Genomic DNA, 13,147 nt, shown 5'->3' with positions numbered 1-13,147 from the left:
CATGTATCAGACTTACGATCCGAAATATTGTTTTATGACGTGTTAAATATTAAGATACAAGTGAGAAATGTTAGTGAAGAATTGTTAGAAATATTAAGTGATTCAAATTTAGTGCCCCTTGACAAGTGAACAACTGATTGTATCCAATTAGTCCGCCAGAGACCGAAAGTTCATCGGAGTTGCTGTGCAGCTTCTTGATCAAGTTCCCTTAATTAGGCCATCATGTCTACTGTTTGCTGTTGAAAGTTTAATACAGGCCAGTGAAGAACCCGTGGAAACGGATCTTTTACACAGGTATTGGACTTACGATCTGAAATATTATTATATGGTATATTCAACTAACAACGTCACGTCATTCAGTGTGCGTGTTCCTAAATGAATACGTCGTTTAACAGGGGCGAAAGTCGAGGCGCTTATTTGTCATATGTTAATGTCTGTACATACCGCATGTAAACACGCCGACATGTTGTCACCGACATTACTTCTTTTCAACTGTTGCATCAGCTAAGATGTGTATAGGAAAGTATGATACGGAGATCAAACTGTCAGAATTCATAACGTATTTTTTTATAATTATAAAACATTGTCCCCATCAGTATAACAACCTTTTGTTCAGAATCTGCCTCCTAACAAATATAGTATACAGTGTAAACTGTTGTTCCATGTGCAAAAGAGTCAAGATGAATATACGAAGCAAGACTATTGTGAATTGAAATCAGTTCATGTTAAACAGTTTGAAATTGTAGACAGACAGTGTATATTTGATTTAGAATTAAAAACAATACATATATTTCTGAGTTTGAATATGTAAATGCTAAACATGGTGCTTATGTCATAAACACATAGTTGTAAAAGATAACTTATTTCTTTTATACCTTATGATAAAATATGACATGTCTGCAGTGACATAACAGCAGTGAAAATAAACAAATTGTTATTTTCACCGGTGAAAATAACAAATTGTCGGAACTTCTTTTTCTATTTTTGGATTATCATAAATAATTTTATATAAATTTTCTATGATTACGAGTGAATTAAAATCGATATCATCGAATCCAACAAATTTTCTTTTTATTGTATGCTTTTTCACCGTTTATTTACATTGTAAAATGGTTTAACTGGAGACTTTCGCTGGTATAATGACGTCATTTCGTCACATTTATGACATCATTTGTGTTTTGAAATGTATTGAGGCACGCCACGGGATAAAGAGTAACTTTTCAGCGAAAGGGAAACAGCTGTTAATTAGTTTCCTTTAAAAAGGGACATAAAAGAAACAGAAAAGTTGTTGCGCCACTCGTGAAAAGATATTTTCTATGATCACTCGTGAAACAAACGATCTTACACTGACATGAACAAATATCCTCTATGTAACTGTACGAATTAAAGGCCCCACTTGGCTTTATTTTCGAGTAATGTTAGAAGATTGCGGTTTAAAGAATAGTCTTTTCTTTTAGCCTTGAGTCTTAGCATTTATTGGTAAATATGCTGCCTAGATGTATACTATTCTGTCGCACAATATTCTTTTGTTGTTGTCGTTGTTGTTTAGGCCGTTTTACGATTTTATCAATTAATTACTAATAAATTCTTATAACATTTATATTTACTGATGATAAGTATAAATATTACTATTTATTGTTACTTTATAAACCGTGTGTCATTCTAACATATTGAATAAGAGTATTCAACAAATCGGTATTGCATAAAAATGTAGACGATTTGATCCAACAATGTATGTGTGTGTGCATTTATGTCTTTTTAGTCAAATTAATTTGTCTATTAATATTTATGATGTATGCAACGGATAAAAGTGTTTTAAATTTGAAAAACAATGTAAATAATTGACCAGTTCATGAAAAGGAACATAAGGTTTTTGTTATTGTTATCTTTGATACAAAGAATTCTTGCTTCAAAACGGTGCTATATACATGAGAAACAATTGCATATCTGTGCGCGTATATGTGGTGTTGCAATCACGTAAAAATGGCTTCAATTTTCACATTTATGTGTACAATTTTATGATTGGTTTTTTGTCGATAACATGAATGTGACTGCAATAAATTATATCATTTACTGTGTATTCAAGTTCTCTAATGTATTAAAACCACTGATTGTTAAGAGAATAAACATCAAACAAGTTTAGCTTTTTTAGTGTTATGTTTAAGGACGTACGCGTCAGTTTAGTTTCAAGCAATTTTTTTTACTGTCACACCGGTGGCGCAATTTGTGTATGCTTTTTAGGAAAGTCGTTTAAAAACGGGACGTATGTAAAGTAAGGGAATAATATCAAGAATAAAAGAATTATGAAGCAATGAAGATTGATATTAAATGTGTAGACCCTAAGCTTCACAATACGAATCAACCATCATCCCTAAGAGCACACATACCTTTTTATCACGTGATTGTAACGGCGAGCATGAGTCTAGTTACGGCACAAAAGTCGATACATTCTTATAATTGTAATCTTTGTGTTGCAAGTAATACTTGGTTTAACGGATAGCTTTCCTTAGAATTAAGCAAATTGGTATTCAATCATCATATGTTTGAAATATGTCATAAAAATATATTTGATTTCATTTAAGTTATTATCAAAACCTTTATATACATTTAATGTTATGAATTGGAATACTTTTATAATTTTAATTTCTCAGACAACGGCTTAAGATATCAACTGCCACGAAATGTGATTTGATATCATTTACTACATGAAATACCTGACGAATTAAATCATTTATTCACGACGTCTGGACCATGTGCGGGTTGGGTTGCATCTTGCCGCACGTGCAAATATGCGAATATTATTGATTTTCGTTCACATAATTTTTTTCTTTCGGACCGATTTCATTAGAAAAAAATAATGTTATTTTTGGTTAGCAATTGATTACAAGAAACATTGATATTGTTAGATGTTTCTTTTTTTGTGACACGTTGACCTTGTTAAGACGCGACATGCAGCAATGTGTAGCATACGGGAATTTGATGAGACCCGTAATATGGAATCGGAAACACTATTTATTTTTATACAAAATAGCAACACCAGTCACACCAGTCACCAACGATTTTTATTTCATTTTTATATCAGCAAAAGATGGTTCTAACAAACTATCAAACATGTTATATGTGTAATCAATATAATGTAAACTTCCGCGTACGTCCTTCAAATGTATTCATTGCTTTAGAAAGATGTGAGTCAATGTAGATTTTTAAAAAGCAATACTAATGTCAGTATTATTACATTACATACAGTCAAAGATTTTAGATTATTATAATTTCAAAAACTAATTATAGATAACGAAGTTCATGCAGGAAGCGAATGAGTGTTTAATTTATACGTTATAATCGCCTTCTGTAATAATTCTTTTCACATCCAAACATTTTTGCAATATATAAAAGTTTTCATCTAAATGCAATATTTGTGTTGATTTATGTTTTGTTCGTACAGGAACTGTGAACATAAATATGGAATGCCGTGAATTCGTCAAATATTGTCAAGAATTACAACTAATACCGTTGATTTGCCCATTTAAGTGTATTGTGTACGTCTTGTTTTAAGTTGGAAAAGTAATTCACCTTATTTTAGTGATCTCGATACATATTACAAATTATTGGTGTTTTCATTTGAATTGAAATCTGCATTAGCATTGGCATACAGCAATACATTGATCAAGTCATGCCAAGAATTTTATTTAAATAACGTTGATAATCCCTTTAAATGTACATTTATTTTAGTTATTTTAGTGATCTCGATACATATTACAAATTATTGGTGTTTTCATTTGAATTGAAATCTGCATTAGCATTAGCATACAGCAATACATTGATCAAGTCATGCCAAGAATTACATTTAAATAACGTTGATAATCCCTTTAAATGTACATTTATTTTAGTTGAGGGTGTATAATCATAATTTTACCGAATTTGCTGCTCATAGTTTGCGTTTTCATTTACATTTTAATCTACTTTTGTATTAGTTCTGGCTACCATAACTTTAAATGTCGCTTTTTATGAGTTTTGACTGGCGCGACTTTATAGTTATGGACCAATTCTATAAGAAAGTCAACCAGAAATTCCCGAAAAGTTGACAGTTAACAAAGACCGGTCCAAAACAGCTTTTTTTATGCTGTTATTGCCCAAATCAACTACTTTATCGGAAAGATTGACATTTTTCACATTTAACTGATATATTTTTCACAAAATACTATCTTAAACATTCAAAATTTATCTATTCTGCTCTAACATATCGAGAAAAACAGCGATGTGACAGACATTCTTGAAATGCGAATCTCCCGAGATTTCACGGTCATATGACGTTATTTCTATTTTTAGTAACATGTGCTCAAGTGTTTTCAAATTCAGAATGACATTTCCCGGTATTTTTGATTAGTCTGGCTTGTTTTGTAAACAAATGGTAGTGTAAATACAAACTCAAAGTAAATATTATTTAAAACTACCTGATTCAAACTGAAATCAGTCTTATAATCCACCAGACGTAAGTTGTTAATCACAAATAATAGATTTCTGAAAACGAAAGTAATGTTTACAATTTCAGCATAAAATGTCAAGGTCGATCCGAAAGTATCCAAATTAAAACTCGTCAGGTGACAAAGCGACAATGGCGTCAAAATTGTGAATTTTAGTCTGATGAGAGTTATTTTCATCTATTGTAAGATGCATTTGAAACATTGGAACTAAAAATATTCCCCGATGCAGTAATTTATATTCATTCACAAGTATATGTCGAAATGTTTCCAAGAAAATTAGCTTTTTTTATTTATAGCGTGACATAAATATGTTACGACTCTGGTTGACTTTCTATACGAGGTTGGCTTTAGCGTACAGGTCTGTCAATACTATATAAACTGTACGCTGAAGTTTCTTTAGCTGCTTTTGTATTAGTATGCCGCAATATATTTGTCAAGCCGTGTCAAGAAATACAATTATTATCGCCAATATGTCCCTTTAAATGCAAGGTATGCATCTTTGTTTTTAGTTTTCAGCTCTATTAACCTACTATTTTCTGATCTTGCTACATCATGTGTGATTGCATTTACATTTAAATCTACTTGTTCAATGTCATAAAGCAATACATGTACTAGTACGTGTTTGACCTGATATTTTTTATTTGTATTTTACTTCATGCAGTAACGCTGCAGTTGTGAACAAACGTCCCCGTTATTCTTTTTATATTTTATTAAGGTAAACCTCATAATACATTTGATTAAATTTGGACAAAATCTACATATGGGAAGGCATGTAAAAATTAAAATATTGTATTACCTTTATATATAATATTTCTAAAAACAATATGCTGACATAGGCTTGTTGTGCAAGTGCAAATAAAAAAATTAACAAACACCGTTGACCCATGATTTTTATTTTACTTTTTTATCCATAAAAGATAGTTCAAGCTAAATACAAAAAAATATCAAATTTTAGATGTAACACACGTTTTATTAAAACTGCAGCATACGTCCTTTTTAACAATATATATTTATTAAACATCTATCTATCATCGGCTTCCAGCGATTTCGTATACATTTATATATGATTAATGCGCACGATTCTTAGTTTAGAATTTCAAATCGGCGTGACATTGACCTTGAACTCTTGATTTCAAACTCGATTGGTGTCTTCCATCTCTCAAGACTATTCAACACATCTTACTGAATTCCATTCTGAATAACGTATAAACAAACGTGTGTTTTGTATCAGGCCCTTAATCCTTTAAAGTATATCTTACCTTTGAATCGATATGATTTTTTTCTTTCCTCCTGTTTGTTACTTAAATAAAAGTAGTTCGAGCGTGCTCATTAAGAAATATAATGGTTCTTGAGGCAAACAAGTTCAAGCATCTGTGACCTTGCCCTTAGATCTGATGACCATACAGTTAATAGTAGATCCTTTTCTTCGGAGTAATAAGCATACCAAAATATAAATATGTGATAATAGGACAATACGTTGTCTATATGACGTTCCAAAACGGATGTCATGATCCACGCCCCAGTAATATTGACATTTGAACTCGAAACCATTGTCTCCAAAGCAAACAACAAAACACTTCATATTACAGTAGATTATAAGATTGTCTAGATATGAAGTTGATAGGAAATGGTCGACGCACACAGCAATTTACCACCCTACGAAACGGCCGACGGTCAGTTGTGTATCATCACTTCTTCGAATGAGGGTAAGGCATAATAAGAATATAGCAGTTTCTTATTAAAAGAAATTCTGAAAAACGTTTCTTTATTTTTATTTATTTAATCATGTTAATTCGTTATAACAACTATCAACTTACATTTGGAAGACATCAAACTTTTTTAAATACGCGTTAAAGACAATCTTGAAAATAATATTGGTTAAATATGCTTTAATTGATATGTTTTGAAAGTGATTGATTGAAACTTGATTGACAATTTTGAAAATAATAATGGTTAAATAGGCTTTAATTGGTATGTTTGACTGAAAGCATGTGTTTTTATATCGTATTTTTATTTATAATAATTGTTAATTCATGTATGCAATTGTTTACAACAATGATTAAAATCAAATCACATATGTACAATGAAGTTACGTCCTGCATATGTACATGTAGATACAATTACGTTTGTTATTACTTTTTGATTATTTTTTGTGTAGCGTATAATAATTGTATTAAACATATTGACCTAAGTTCAGTATTTTCTTGTTTTATGAATTTACTGAAAACGTGCACATTGTTTTTGCAGCAGCCAGCTCGCCTTCACGCATCCTTGGACGCTAATCCCCTTACTAAGTGTAAACCTTTTTGTAATGTAAACTGATTTGCTTATTATGTTTAATGTCTTTAAGTTTCACTTCTTTACATTTAATTATTCACGTTATGAGCACCAACAAAAAGCATATTTTCGGTAAGCAGCATTCCGGTAAAAAATCCATACCCGTAGCCAGGGGGGTGCGTTGCGTGCGTTCGCACCCAATCTTTTTTGACGAGTAAAAAATTACTATAAGCTGCACCCAACTTTATTCGACGCAAAAAACGGTTATTTATATTTTCCCGGAATCACCGGTCACAAGTGCAGAGTGTGAACGGGCTGCTAGCGCCCTGAGGCGTCCGCACTACTACCAGCGTGCGTCTATGGCAAATAGTCGCATGTCTTCATTGGCGCTTGTAAACATCTTCTATGAATTGTCATAAATATATATTTGTTTTCTGTTAATGCAAAATTATTAATCTGACACTCTAATCCGTATAAAATCGATATTTATTTGTAGAAATTAGATACTAAATGATTGTTTTGTTACTTTTGTAACTAATGTCTGTTAAAGCTATAACTATACCGTAATTACTCTATGTTTTCGGACACTTAAAAATAATTAATTTTTTTCTTGTCCGAAAACTTAGATACGAAAAATATTCACAAAGTACAGGTGTCCGAAAACTTAGAGTCGAAAATTGAAGTGTCCGAAAATAGCGTCAATTGTATCAACGACTACCGGTAATAGAACGCGCTTGTAAAATACCATGCCGTATAGTAAAAATTACAGTTATATATGTTTGCACTGCATTTGAAATAATTTTAAATGCTTAATTTATTTAACATAAAGTTACAACAAGGTTGTACTTGGACCAACGAGTTCAGAAATGAGCATGTGATGTACCGATACTCGCTAGTACGAACCTGTAATTAACGCAATAAAAAAGCAAACTATGAATTATGCGTTTGTTCATTTCCGATAGTTGTTGTCTAATACCTTCCATTGTTCGTAAAACATGCAATAGGGTGCATCACACTTTGAAGCGTTTAGTATTTGTCAAAGTTATTTTACTGAGAAGGGGTAGTAACATTGCGGTAGATAATTGAACTGTTTTTTGACACTACCCCTGGTAATTGTCATAACGCTTATGCTATCGGGCGAAACCATTGTTTAATACCGGTTTACAAGGTTATTTACCCAATAACGCAAATGTAATGGTCCGTTGCCCTCAGGCATGTACCTGCCATGTTTGATGATGTTAATCTGGTTGTAAAACCCCATGATCGAAGTGTCATTAGATATCGAAAACAGGACCGAAATTTAGTAAAATAGCGCTATAAATTATACTGTCCGAAAACTTAGAGACATTAATTATAGACGAAAACTCGTGTGTCCGAAAATAAAGAGTCACGGAAAATAATTATTTTTGCTAAAAAAAGGGGTGTCCGAAAACTAAGAGTGTCCGAAAACATAGAGTAATTACGGTAATATATATCATAACGTTATGATGAAGTCTATTTATTGTGGGTTGATATCCCAGTCCAATAGTCTTGTCGACAATCATCTTAATGGCTGGAAAAACAATTTGATTAAATTGAATAAATAATCTTATAAAAAAGAAAGTACATTTTAGATGCTTATTTACGGAATGGTATGCTAGCTTCCGAAAATGACTGAAATCAAAGGGCATCCTGTCGACTATTGCAGAAGACTTATGAGTCACTGGTTAATAATTTTGCATTATACCACGATTTATAACAAGTACACATTGTGCAAAGCATTTTCGACAGACTGCGTTGTCTTTTTGGAATATCCCCTTATAACCATTTTCGGATCACCTAAAGGGCTTCCAGCAAAACAATTTTCAGTCTTGCTCAAGATAAGATAATTTGTTTGTTATATGGCAAGAAAACAAATCATTTATACAAAGCAATGTAGCCAGTTTGTAGTTTACCAACACTCAAAGGCAGCTGTTCTGCTCCACATACAGAATTTTCCACAATGTTTTAACAATGTCAGACTTGACACTAGGAAGTAGGTATTTTATTGAATAAAATAGGAAATACAGTCGAAACTGACCTTACGGCAACCTGAAATTAACGGCCAGCAACGAAAAACACTCTATATTACACTTGAAAATAACGGCCACCTGTCCATAACGGCCAACGCCACTATATTTCACTCCGAAATTCATGTTTGAACTAAAACCAACGATCATGCGTCAGTCGTCTCGAAACGCGAAAATTAAAAACACAGCACACCATTCGTCTATTTTGCGGTTAAAGCGTCTGATAGCGGTAATTGCCTTTGATATAATAAAAGCGGCCAGCTGCGAGTAAACAAATAATAAGGTGTTGAAAAGGTTTGTTTTCCGGGGATAATTGTGTGGGTATCTTCAAAAGAAAATATGTCAGCGTTTGTGACACGTTTTAAGTAATTATCACTAATTAAATGACCGCTAATTAGTACTGCACTTCCACCATCCAGCTCCGTCTGCTCCGTCAGCGAAACGTGCCAGTACATCGTTCGCTTAAAGAACGTTGCTTTGTCAACGAATACCCAGGTAATGCTTGACTCCATCATGAAATGTCCTTCAGTGATATTATGGGCATCTAACAGTTTATAGGTGTCTATCACAACCGTTGTTTATTTTTGTTGTTTTCACTTCATATACATTTATATTTGTTAATGCAGCATCAACATACTAAAACAATATCCCGGAAAGAGAAAATAATGCATTTGAATATCAACCGTACTTTCGTTTGACAACTGATCATGCATGCACGATGTGATACTAAATTTAGTTTAAGTGCAGATTCGTTCATACGACACAAAGACACAATTTTGTTTTACGGATCATTTCGGCTTACAGGACTCACTAGTCATGTAATATATCGTATATAAAATATATTTTTATAAACAACTGGTAGCAAGATGAGTTGCTGATAATTGGCCAGTAACCACATTTTAAATAACTCTTTTGACCTGTTAATTCTTTTCAGCTCAATTCAACAGTTAAAAATGCCCATAGTATCACTTACAACAGTTGTTAGAATGAATTTAAAACGTTTTAGCATATGATCAGGTGGATGTGAACGTTTAATGTTCATTAACTGTGACGGATCTTGAGTATAATGGGCAAATTAGTCCATCTTTTTTCTTCAACGTCCTTGAATACATTGTTAGAGACTTTGAGACCATAGGGCCAATAAGTTGTGAATATAGAGTCTTTATGAAGCCTTAATTGTTATATGTTTCTGAAATTCAATTAGAAAAAGATGACTTATTTGTTAACAATAGTTTTAAAAATTAAAAGTAAACATTTATACCATTTTGATTTCTGTTAAGTAGTGATGCAGATTAGAGAAGATCCAGTTTTGTTAATCAGTGTTTGTTGTACAATACAATATAAGCACGTTTAAAGCATTGCTAGGCCACAGGCAGCAGTATCATAAATTTGCCCCCCCCCCCCGGGACCTACCCCCCCCCCCCCCGAGTTTACCCCAGGGGTTCCAGATTGTTAAATGTACACCTATTGTGTATGGTTTGACTTTTCAACAACGAATATTGACACAAATACACAGTTTGAAAAAATAACCCTCGTATAGCCTATAGGTATTATATATACACAAGGTATGAAACGCACTATATGCCTATTGCTGAAAGATTGTGGAACACTGGACGTGACCTTTTTCATCGAAAACACACATGTTTCCATGCAGTTGCCGACAAAATGCAACTGGATTCGTTAAAAGACAATAAAAGCAACGTGATTACACAACTAACCGATCTCCTGCTCGGCTAATAACTTTGATATTCAATTAAATTTGACTTTCTCGCTATATGTCACTCGGTGTTTCATCTACACATGTACACCATTTTAATTTTATAACGCGTCATCTGGTTGGTTGTTCTCATTGTGTTTGCCAATGATATGACGTTTTAGAACCGAGCATTCGATCGACAAAATATGACAGCAAAACACAGACATGAAGCGAGAAAGTCGAATTTAATTGAATATTAAAGTTATTAGCCGAGCAGGAGATCGGTTAGTAGTGTAATCTCGTTGCTTTTACTGTCGTTTAACGAATCCAGTTGCATTTTGTCGGCAACTGCATGGGAACATGTGTATTTTCGATCAAAAAGGTCACGTCCAGTGTTCCACAATCTTTCAGCAAAAGGCATATAGTGCGTTTCATACCTTGTGTATATATAATACCTATACGAGGGTTATTTTTTCAAACTATGTATTTTTGTCAATATTCGTTGTTGAAAAGTCAACCCATACACAATAGGTGTACATTTAACAATCTGGAACCCCTGGTGTAAACTCGGGGGGGGGGGGATAGGTCCCGGGGGGGGGCAAATTTATGATACTGCTGCCTGTGTGCTAGGCGTTTGGTACTATCTTAAAGTAGCAGATTAACAATAGTTGTTTTAAAAAGAGTCAAATATTTCCTTTAAATCTGCTTGATTTATGAATGGTAGAATTTTGGAAGGGTAAAATACACCGATTTTATCAAGATTCCAGGATTCCAATAAATTATGATATTTCATACCGTTCTTACTGTTGATTTTACATTCTATAAATGTGTTGTTGCATATGTAAACAAAGTGTGTGCGCGCATACTAGTGTCACGTTAAACACCGTATAAAATAATATATTTCCGTGACTAATTGGAAAAGGTGGTTATTGAAAAACGGTAGTGGGGAAAACATGTATGTTATATCATATTCATGTCGATCAATCACTGAGTATGGTCAATTAAAGTGAAATTTCATAAAAAAACTTCAGTTTTATACAAAACAAAACTTCAGTCTCTAGATACAAATAAAAAGTCACCAGAATGCAGGGTTATATGTTTCTTTTTCAAAATGTTCTCGGGGAAACACCTCCAAACCCCCCCCCCCCCCGATTGCAGGAGGCACCCCCTTCTGCACCTATCCCTTTTGCAACTTCGTTGCAGAAAACACTCACTGATAGGAAAATTCACACACCCTTTTCAAAACCCTGGCTACGGGCCTGAAATCTAACGCAATTACCACTTTGAATTGGAGACGCTGTAGTTTAAATGCAACGAGAAAAACTCCAAACAATCAACACAATCACGACTTCAACTTGGCAATGCGTTCACAATGGAAATGTCGTTAAATTAATACCGAAGTTTCTTTGTGGGAGAACACTATTTTTTAAACGCTCTATTTAAAATTAACCCAATGGACAAAAACACTAAGTACATTGCAATCTAAGTAGATGGAAGCAATATTCATGGAACATCGACACACTGGTGGTGTTTACATCGAATCTCTGTTATGAAACCGCTGTACTAGCATATGCGTATTTTATAACAATTTGATTCTAGGTTGGTTCGCTCCGTTAGAATATGTGTTTTTATTACGTGTCGGTTAAATATTGAATTCTCGATGAAATGCCCTAAGACTGGAAAATCAGGACTTATTTCTTTTGTAAAAAGGACAGTGTATATTTATGGTAGTTAAATCGTTCCAATACATTTGCTGAAGCAGTGTGTTTTAATTTCAATAAGGCTGGTTGTCCTGCATTAAGTGTAAACCTATTAATTTTAGCTTGATTGCATAGAAAGCCTCAGGCTAATTGAAACGCTCTCGAGTCCGTTTGCTGGGCCTAGAAGCAGTACCAGAACCGCATTTATATTAACGACTCTAAGCTTAGACCACAATGTATTTATTAGTGAGAACATTCAATTGTTTTTTCAAGCAAATATTTTCTTTTCATTTATTTTTAATGGATTTAATTATTTTAAAATAATGCTTCATTATTGAGCATATAAACTGTGGATACAAATATGTTCTTATATTATTGGTTAAAATGAGCTTTTCCTACTTCTACATTCGCTACATTAAAAAAGTTTGGAAGATACTACCATGGTCACTATTACGTTATACTGTTAAACTGTCCACTGAAACGTGTAAGTAAGCGTTTATTCTGCATAATTTTACTTTTTGATATTCTATTACCGTACAGTAAGAGCCAATCAGAACTGCAAAACAATCTTAAAAGCAGACCAATCTAATTTTATTATTGTTATGCTTTTCGAAGATTGATTAATTATACATATATATATATATATATATATATATATATATATATATATATATATATATATATATATTGGTAATCCGAATCCAAATGTTGATAACTTGACATTTAATAAATATTTAAATTCTTTAAATCCTATTTTTGAAAGAACCAGATTAAATGAAATACATGATAATATCTCGAAGTTACGTAAACTTCATGACATCAAGTCGCAGTCTTAAGCGTTCAAAGCTTGTTACTTTTCTTTTGGAATTCTGTCGCCATTAACGAGAAAGTTGAATCGATTGGGCGTAAATGGACCACCATTTTGATACAGAACATCGACACATG

The sequence above is a fragment of the Dreissena polymorpha genome, chromosome 10, assembly GCF_020536995.1.
Source record: "Dreissena polymorpha isolate Duluth1 chromosome 10, UMN_Dpol_1.0, whole genome shotgun sequence".
Taxonomy (NCBI): Eukaryota; Metazoa; Mollusca; class Bivalvia; order Myida; family Dreissenidae; genus Dreissena; species Dreissena polymorpha.
Note: the sequence above shows the minus strand (reverse complement) of the source record.